This window comes from Calypte anna, chromosome 5, assembly GCF_003957555.1.
Source record: "Calypte anna isolate BGI_N300 chromosome 5, bCalAnn1_v1.p, whole genome shotgun sequence".
NCBI classification, from domain to species: domain Eukaryota; kingdom Metazoa; phylum Chordata; class Aves; order Apodiformes; family Trochilidae; genus Calypte; species Calypte anna.
This window is the reverse complement of record NC_044250.1, coordinates 5,280,916-5,289,761: the sequence shown is the minus strand read 5'-3', so window position 1 is coordinate 5,289,761 and position 8,846 is coordinate 5,280,916.

The window sequence follows — 8,846 nt, the reverse complement described above, 5'->3', positions numbered from 1 at the left end:
CTGTGGGTGTTGATTGACAGCTGAACATGAGCCAGCAGTGTGCCCGGGTGTCCCAGAAGACCAACAGCATCCTGGCTTGCATCAGAAATACAAGCAGGACTTAAGGCAGTGATCATTCCCCTGTACTGGATCATTCCCCACTGGGGAGACTGCATCTTGAATCCTGTGTTCAGTTTTGGGCCCCTCACTACAAGAGATATCGAGGTGCTGGAGAGGGTCCAAAAAAAAAAAAAAAAGGGGGGGAACAAAGCTGAAGGGTCTGGAATGCAAGTCTTATGAGTATTGGCTGAGGAAACTGGGGTTGTTTAGTCTGGAGAAAAGGAGGCTGAAGGAAGACCTTATCACTCTCTACAACAACCTAAAATGAAGTTGTAGTGAGGTGGAAGTTGGTCTCTTCTCTCAAGTAAGAGATGATGGAACAAGAGGAAATGGCTTCAAGTTATGCCAGGGAAAATTTATATTGGATAATAGGAAAAATGTCTTTACTGAAAGGGTTGTCAAGCACTGGAACAGGCTACACAGGGAAGTGATTAAGTCACCATCCCTGGAGGTGTTTAAAAGCTTTGTAGAAGTGCTTAGGGACATGGTTTAGTGGTGGACTTGGCAGTGTTAGGCCAAGGGTTGGACTCGATGTTCTTGAGGATGTTTTCCAACCTAAAAGATTCTGTGGTTCTAATCTAGAACCACAGCTTTTCCATAAAACCTCTTCCCATTTCACTATCCCAGGATACAGACCACGGAGTAAATGCACAAGAAACACGTTGTGAATCACAGGTGAATATTAGCCCTTAGGGTGAATAGTGTGAGCCCAAGAAGCCTGAAGAGCTGGAAAATGTTTCCTGTTCTCTTGCTGTTTGCACAAGTCCTCTGCGTTTTCTTCTGATTTATGCACAAGTTGAACAATTGAAGTCATTTTACCCCCAAAATTATGAATTGCTCCCTGCCAGTGTTTTGCCATTATATAACACCAATGAGTGTGGATCCTTGATATTCTGATATTTTTATATGGATCTTTTCCCAGTGCAATATACCCAGTGGGCACAGGAGGAGAGTCATTATATACTTCTTAGAAAAAAGTGTTAGGACTGCCAAATCTTGACCGGCATTATTATTGTGGGCAAACTGCTCAGGGACTGAGCTGCAACATCAGAGGCATTTACTGGCAGTTTAAATGCTCCTTGCCTCAGTTTTTCTTTTCGTAAAATGGACACAAAAATGTCCCTCAAAACTGTTAAAAAGTGATTCAGGTTTCTGAAAGATTTGAGGGCTTTGTTTGAAACAAAACAATGGAATGTGATGTCTCTGCTGGTGAGGGGTATATGTTATACAGACCCAGGGGTAAGTGATTTGCCTAGGTTTGTGGAATTAAGTGTAGTGGTGTCAGTACTCACCAGTAAGCAGGCTGGTCAACTAAACCAGGACATGATCTAACCCATAGCAAGAAACAGGCTCATTAATAAAGCAGGAGTTTTTTGTGGTTTTCCCCCATATCTCTGAAGTTATATCATTTTAATTGAAAAAAAAAAACCCAAAAAACCCAACTGAATTTGCAGTTTTACTTCGAAGTCTCTATTCTTAACTACAGAAACCATACTGCTCTGTGTTTCATCTTTGTTTCTCCAAGAAATCTGGTATATGGTAGTTTGTGACATTTCCATTGTGAAAGATCCTTAACATTAAGCAGTTATTTAGAACCAAAAGCCCTTGCCTTAAGATACATATGGTTGCACTTATGCTGAAATCACTACTTTATGTTCAAAAATATTGTTTTCATCATAAAAGGTAAGTGTTCCCAGAAGGGTATTAAAATGCTCAGAGATACAAAAGAGAAATATTGGAATTCAGGCTTGGGTACCAATGTAAAAATATTTAAATACACTATAAATTGTGCAAATCCAGCACTGTTCACCGAAGAATCTTTCAGGTTATTAAAATACTTTCTGTTCAATAAGAGACACTAAAAGTAATCATGCAGTTTGTGTGCTGCTCAGTGTTAGAAACACTTCTAGATACACTTACTCAATAGAGCTCCCTGGGTCACAAACAAAAGTTACTTCAGCTTCTATGAGGAGCAATTAGAATAGGAAAGAGCACCAGAACAGAAAGTGGAAGAGAAAATGTGTAGATTCTATTTAGTTCAGCTCCAGTAGAGGTGATGAAAGGCAGAAAAGACTTAAGTGGATGAAGTGGATTAATTCATAAGGACATCTGCACACCTGAAGGCTTCAGATACACATAGCATGGAAGGAAGGTCCTGACACACAGAGCCCATGCAGAGTAATATCTTTAAGGTAAGCAAGCAGCCTTACAGAAGGCACTAGATGAATATAGTGGACCTTCTTTGCCATTCTAGCTCCAAGTCTTTAAAAAATAAAAGCCAGTTTTGTCATCTCTGCTGGAACAGAAGACTTGCTAATTGCTGCTCAGGGGAGGTTTTGCTACCAGCCCACCTTTTTGACAGGTTATCAGGTAGAGCAAGAGGAAGGATGCTGCAGCAGTATGTGGGCAGCAAATGGAACAAAACCAAATCTATGATGCAAATAGGAAGTAGGAGTAGCAATAATATTTTTACCAACAACCTCTAACACTGCTGAGTTTGATGCATTTATAATAAAATCCTAAAGAAGCCTCCACAAAATTTTCCTCTGGGCTGGTCGCTATCTTTGAGCACCTTCATTTTGGAAAGGGACCTCAGCTCTACTACTTTGGATTGATTAAGAACAGATATTGATCACTTAAATACATAAAGAGATCTCTAAAGAGATCAGTTTTGGTAACTGTGTAACTGGTCTCATTAACAGCAATGAATGACCCTATCAAAAAGTTGTAATAGCACCACCAGAGGCAGAAAACATTGTGCAAACCATCATAAGACAATGCTCATTGTTAAAGCTCTATGTGTACCAACACACCTTAGCCCAAACCCATGCTTGCAACTCTGCAAGCACTTATTTTTCTATAGAAATTCATCTGGGCTCTAATTAAGACATCTACCAGTCAAATACAGGACCTTCTAATTTGGCATCAGAAGTCTTACCCTGAGTAGCACTTATTTCTTCAAGCAGCATATTTATAAAGCTCTCAGCCTCACTTGCCAAACTGGGATAGTGAGAACATAGTGTCTAGCAGGTTGTTTGTCCCCCAGGGTTTCATATGCATTTTGCAGTAAATGTTTCCAACATACCTTGTGTTAACGGATCCTTGCAGGAATTCTTACGCAGGAGAAGCTTTATTTATTTAGGTCAACATTAGCACTATTTTCTGGCTGTTGTGAATACTGTCTCAGGGGACAATTTGTTTGTCATTTTAGTCAGAAAATGACAGGATAAAAATATACTGGACAGTTGCAAACATAGCTGGTATGGGGTTTTTTTCAGTCAACTCAATGCAAAAGCCTTGATGGAGGTTGCTATTGTACTAAATGTCCTTACCTCAGTGGCAGCCTCACAAGAGTTTCTCTGTATTTCTACTTTCCTTAAGTGTTTTTCTCCTACATTACTATTTCCCTGTTCCCCGCTTCGTCTGTTGTCATCTCAGCTTTTTCCTTCTTTACACAGGGGACTCAAAGAGTACACATCTATATTTGAAAGAGTTCATCATAAAAATGCCCAGATAAAGTCAAGGGTCGCTCTTACTCAGAGCTCACCAGCATCCTTTAATAATCCTTACACGATATGCACCCAGTTCCTCTTGCTCTCTGCTCAGTGTATAACTTCTCCAACAGATATTTTGTTCCTAACAATAACATGTTTCCATCATGCTCAGGGAGGTTCAAATGCACAGCTGGTGGTGAGACCTCCCCTGGAAGCTGATAGGGTATTTGACAGTTGAGAAGTAGATTAATAGGATTTGTAAGATAGTTTCCTTTTAAACATTAACTTAGAAAGGAACTAGAGGATGTGTTTACTTTTAACTCGTAAGTACAATTAAGGTTAATCCCCTTTAGTTTTATATGGGTATTTCTGTACTGAAAGTGCTGGAATTCTTTACAAAACTCAGGACTGTACAGAACAGCGTTTAAAAATGTGATAAGGTGGTATTGTATCTTATTTTGTTCATGTTACGTTGTATGTTTGTTTTTCTAAAGGGAGACAGAAGAAAGAATCAATTTAAAAGTTTATGTGTCCATAAATATTTTCCCTGTTGTTACATGAAGCAGGACATAGTGTTTATTGCCAAAAGAAAAGGTCCCCTGCCATGTCAACGAAGCCAGTAATCAGGTTGCAATAGTAACAGATTACTGCTGTCATGTTTCTTTTTTCTCCAGGTTCTGATTTCTCTTCCTATCTCTGGTTTTATTCTAGTAAGAGATACCTGGTGGCTCATTTTGCTCAGGTCATCCAGGAGAACTTACATGGGCCAGTAGTTTCCATTACATTTATCTCATCTCCTGTCTTGCAGCTAACCTAAATGAGTGCCACCCAAGCAGGTATGATGTAGTCTGAACTATATTTGCATCAGTGGTAGTTTCAGAAAAACAAAACCTTAATTCTAGAAGTTTTCCTGAACCATGATATTTATAACAAAAATAGTTCAAGCGAAAGTTTTTTACAATAGTTGGAGGCAAATAAATACTTGGTGCAAAACTGTCAGACCTGCTCCCAAGCCCTGGCTACAGCCCCAGTGTTCTGCAAGAGCAATGTCAGGGATCTAGAGCCAAGTGCAGAGCAAAGGATTTCCCAACCATCAGCAAACCCATGGCTGACCCAACACTGCCAGACCCACTCTTACCTCTGCAGCATTTCCTCCTGCTCCAGCCTATGCTACTCCCTCTACAGTGAGAAACACTGGCTAAGGTGCTCCAAACACCTTGAGTGATGGAAACCTTGATGTTAACCTGATTTACAGCTGGTGCAGGTTTCCTCAGGGGTGCTTAGCTTGAGCCACTCGTGGGGTGTCCCTCCTGGGTTTACCAAGCGTGGGCACGAGCTTGGCACAATTTGTGATTTTAGAAGAAATCAATGTGCAAAATGTTTCCTGTTGATGCTGACACTGAAGCTCCTCTCCTCGGATGCTGAGCTGAGGTGGACAGAAACCAAGGCTCTGTGCCAACTCTGGACCCACCACCCCACCTCAGAGGTGTCACCCTCCCATTCCCTCCAACCTTGTGCTCGGAGGCACATCCATGCTGAGCCTTTCCCTGAGGCACAGCCACAGCAAAACTGCTCACTGCTGCCTGCCTCCTCCAGAGGATTTCCTGGTGCTTTGAGGAGACTGAAAGCAAGCTGAAATGTTCTAGCACTTTAAAGGAGGACTAGGCATTGGTGGGAGGCTTGTTTAGTATCTGAGTGGGATCATGACTACGATGTTCATCTGCATGTTACCAGCGTGGAAGCTACGCACTTGAGAGCAGTTTGAAGACGAGTAGGCTCAGAAGGAAAGGAAATCTCTTCCAGGGAGGGAGGAGGCAGAGTGAAAGACTGCTAATGCTTGCAGAATGAAGACTGGGGAAAAGATGGAGACAGCAGAGTGGGATAATCTCCCGGAGAAGATCAGGCACGGAAAATCAACACTTGATGGGAGGCTACCCTAAATATTTACTGGAAGGATGATATTTGCCCTTCAGGCAGTAACAGGGCAGGTGCCAAATCTGCCTGCTGATGAAGCAGGAGGTTTCCAGCCTTAACTAGCACACAATGACCCCGGGACACCTTTCTTTCAAACACACCATTGGATTGCTGGCATGGAGAGAAGCTGGCAGCCCCGTTTCACACCAGAAATGATGTAATACATCTCTTATTTCAGAAGCATCTTCATAAAGTTGACAGCTACTGTTAGCATCCAATTCTGCTCAGTTTGCTAACACTGGTATTCAAGGCAGGTTTAAAGGGATCTCAGAAGGAGCAGCCTGTGTGTAATGGATGTAAGGCTTTTAGCATGTGCTTAGCAGTCATCCATGCATTTGGGTAGACTTTTAATTATGTGAAAAAGCCAATCAGTAATATCTTACTGTTTTCCATGCTGTTTTAAGGAAGGGAATTAACTTTTACAGCTCATACAGGATTCTTGTGTGTTTGGCAGGTTGGTTCAAGGCACCCTGACTTTCGAGCAATGCTCCTCCAGTATTCTTCACATTCTTTTGTCTAAGAGAGGGGAAAATGTATGACTGATTTCTGCTTAATTAGGCCTCATCTGCTAAACAGTTATGTCACTATTTACATATGAGTAGCCCCACTGAAGTCAAGTCCTACAGCTGTATACTTCATCTGGTAACAATGTAAATCCAAGATAAACAGACTTGGAACAAGAGATGTGCATTGCCTTATATGTATGAACTACCTGAACATAGCAAATTCTGTGCCCAGGGGCTCTGGCAAAAGCTAAAAGCTATCCTGTTCCAACACCCTGCAAATGGACCACCTGATTATTAGTTTTAAATGATGAAACAAACTCTAGTCACGAGTTGTGACTTTTACTGACATGTGGGACTTCTCAAATGAGTAACTTTAAATCAATTGAGACCCTCTATGGTTATGGGGAGAAAAAACTCCTCCACGGCAGCTCACTTTGTGATTTTTCATGGCTGGGTCTCCCATGGTCAGAAACATGGTGTAGGGAGAGGAAATCATAAAATGATTTAGGTTTGAAACAACCTTAAAGATCATCAAGTCCAACCATAAATGTCTGGAAACTCAACAGACACCTGCGTTTAATTTTATGCCATCCCCCTTGTAACACCTTCCTTGCAGGAGTCTCAGGGAGTCAGGGACTCAGCTTCCATCATTTTGTGCATTGACTGATGTCCCACCTTCACTCAGGTCCATCAGAACAACTGGGGCTGTGCTCTCTGCAGTGAGTGGCAGGACCAGGGAAGGACTGTGATTGCTCTCCACTACCTTCTCCTCTTCTGCCATGCTGTATAGCAACCCATATTACCCCAATGCTTACCTTTTGTTCTTCCACACTCATTGGTACTATTCTCCTTATTACTGTGACTGTTTTTTAATTAATTACTTGAGACTGATTTGATTGAAGCAATTGAACTCAAACTATCCCCTCACCAAACAAGTGCTTAATTTGATCTAATGAGCATGAGATGCGTTATCAACTGCCACCTCTCCCCTAGTGAAGTAGGTGGAGACATTTTGTGTTATCTGAAGCAGAAGACTTGGTCAAGAGGTCTTCCAGTTAGCTCTCTCAAGGAATAACTTTCCCTGTAGTTTTGTCAACAGGAACCTGCCTTAATATTACTGGCAAACCCCATTGATTTACTCTGGAAAATGCAACTGGACAGGACTGAAATGGTAGGATATCCAGTTCCTGTTATGAATCTCTCAGGAAGATTTTGTGGAAGTTTTTCTGTAACTTTAACATTGTTTCATCAATATAATTCCACAACCTGGAAAAGGTTTTCTCTGAACATGTAAAATAACTGAGACTATCATCAGAAAATTAAAGTATCTAGAGATTGATCAGATGAAAAGTAGAGGAGGAACAGAACTGTAGTTGAAATGCTTTATTGCAAGTGATAGAGCTGGAATTACTTTCTCAATGAAAGACTTTCTTGAGCAAGGGAATAAGTATGTAGAACTGTTGTGGGGGGTTTTTAACTGTCAGTGACCTCTATGAAGTTCTCACTATCCAAAACTACTGAGGACTCAACAAAGCCAGAAACTTTTAAGATTTAGATAGATATTTGTGTAGTTAAAATATGAATTGTGTGACTTATGACCCAAACTAGATATTTTACTCTCCTGAGGTAAAGGCAAGAGCTGTTTGCTTCAGACTGGGAGAAAGAAGAACTCACTGCAAGCCCACCTGTTGAAACACTTGTGGGTTTGTTGGCTTGTTTTTTTTTTAATGTAATTTTAGAAGTAATATCCCCAACTAGCATTAACACCAACTATGAGTACTTCCAACTGGTGGAAGAAAACTTCAGCTTCCTGACTGAAGACCAATACTTACAAATGGGGCTCAGGTGACAACTGATAGGGTGATCTGATGGGTGCAGCCTTACATCAGCAACAGCCTTTCTGAGCAGCTCTGCCTGTTGCATGCCATACAGCAAGTATGGGATACCAATGAAGGGATTCAGCAGTCCTCTTCAGGGCAGCTTTCCTGGAGACCACTTGACTTTTCTTCTAACACCTTGCCCCCAGAACAGCCGAGGCAGGAAACTACCAGCTGTACCAGTCTTAGGGCAGCATCTGCTGGTTATTGCATGGATCAACATAAATGGTTGTCATGGAAGAGGCTGCTTGCTTTGGCTCCCAGGCAGAGGTACCTGGGACTGGGGGGAGGGGGGAGGGAGAAACAGGGGCGTTCTGGAGAGAAGCTACCTGTAAACGGGATCGTATCAGTCAAGCAGAAGACAAGGGGAGTGGGAAAGGAGTTTCTGAGTCTTAGTCTTGCTTTTTCCTGGTATAAGAGCAGCACCCACAAACTTGGGAGATTTCAGGTTCAGGTGGCTGCAGTTCCCCTCCAAAGGCAGAGACCCGCGCCACCATTGCCCCCTCCCCACCCCACAGAGGCTCCGCGCCGGTGTTCTCAGCCACTGAGACATAAATTCGAGATACGGAGACAAAATGGGGGACAAAGACTTTAGGAGACTTGGCAGGGATAATCCCGGGGCTCAACCACCTCTCCTGCGGAAAGAGGTGGCAGTTGCACCCATGCGGATGTTTTTACACCGCAAACGGGTCGGAGCCGTCCAAGCGATGGAGATAACGCCCGGGAGGGCAGGCGGACCGGACCGGGACCCCTGCGCAGAACCCTGGGCTAGGGGGGGGCTCGACGGTGCAGGGAAGGGCGACCACGAGAGAGGCGGGGAGGGGGGCGGTTGGGTCGGGGGAAGGAGAGAGAAGGGGAAGGCAGGACCCCGGGATGCTCTCCCCTCCCCATCCCTC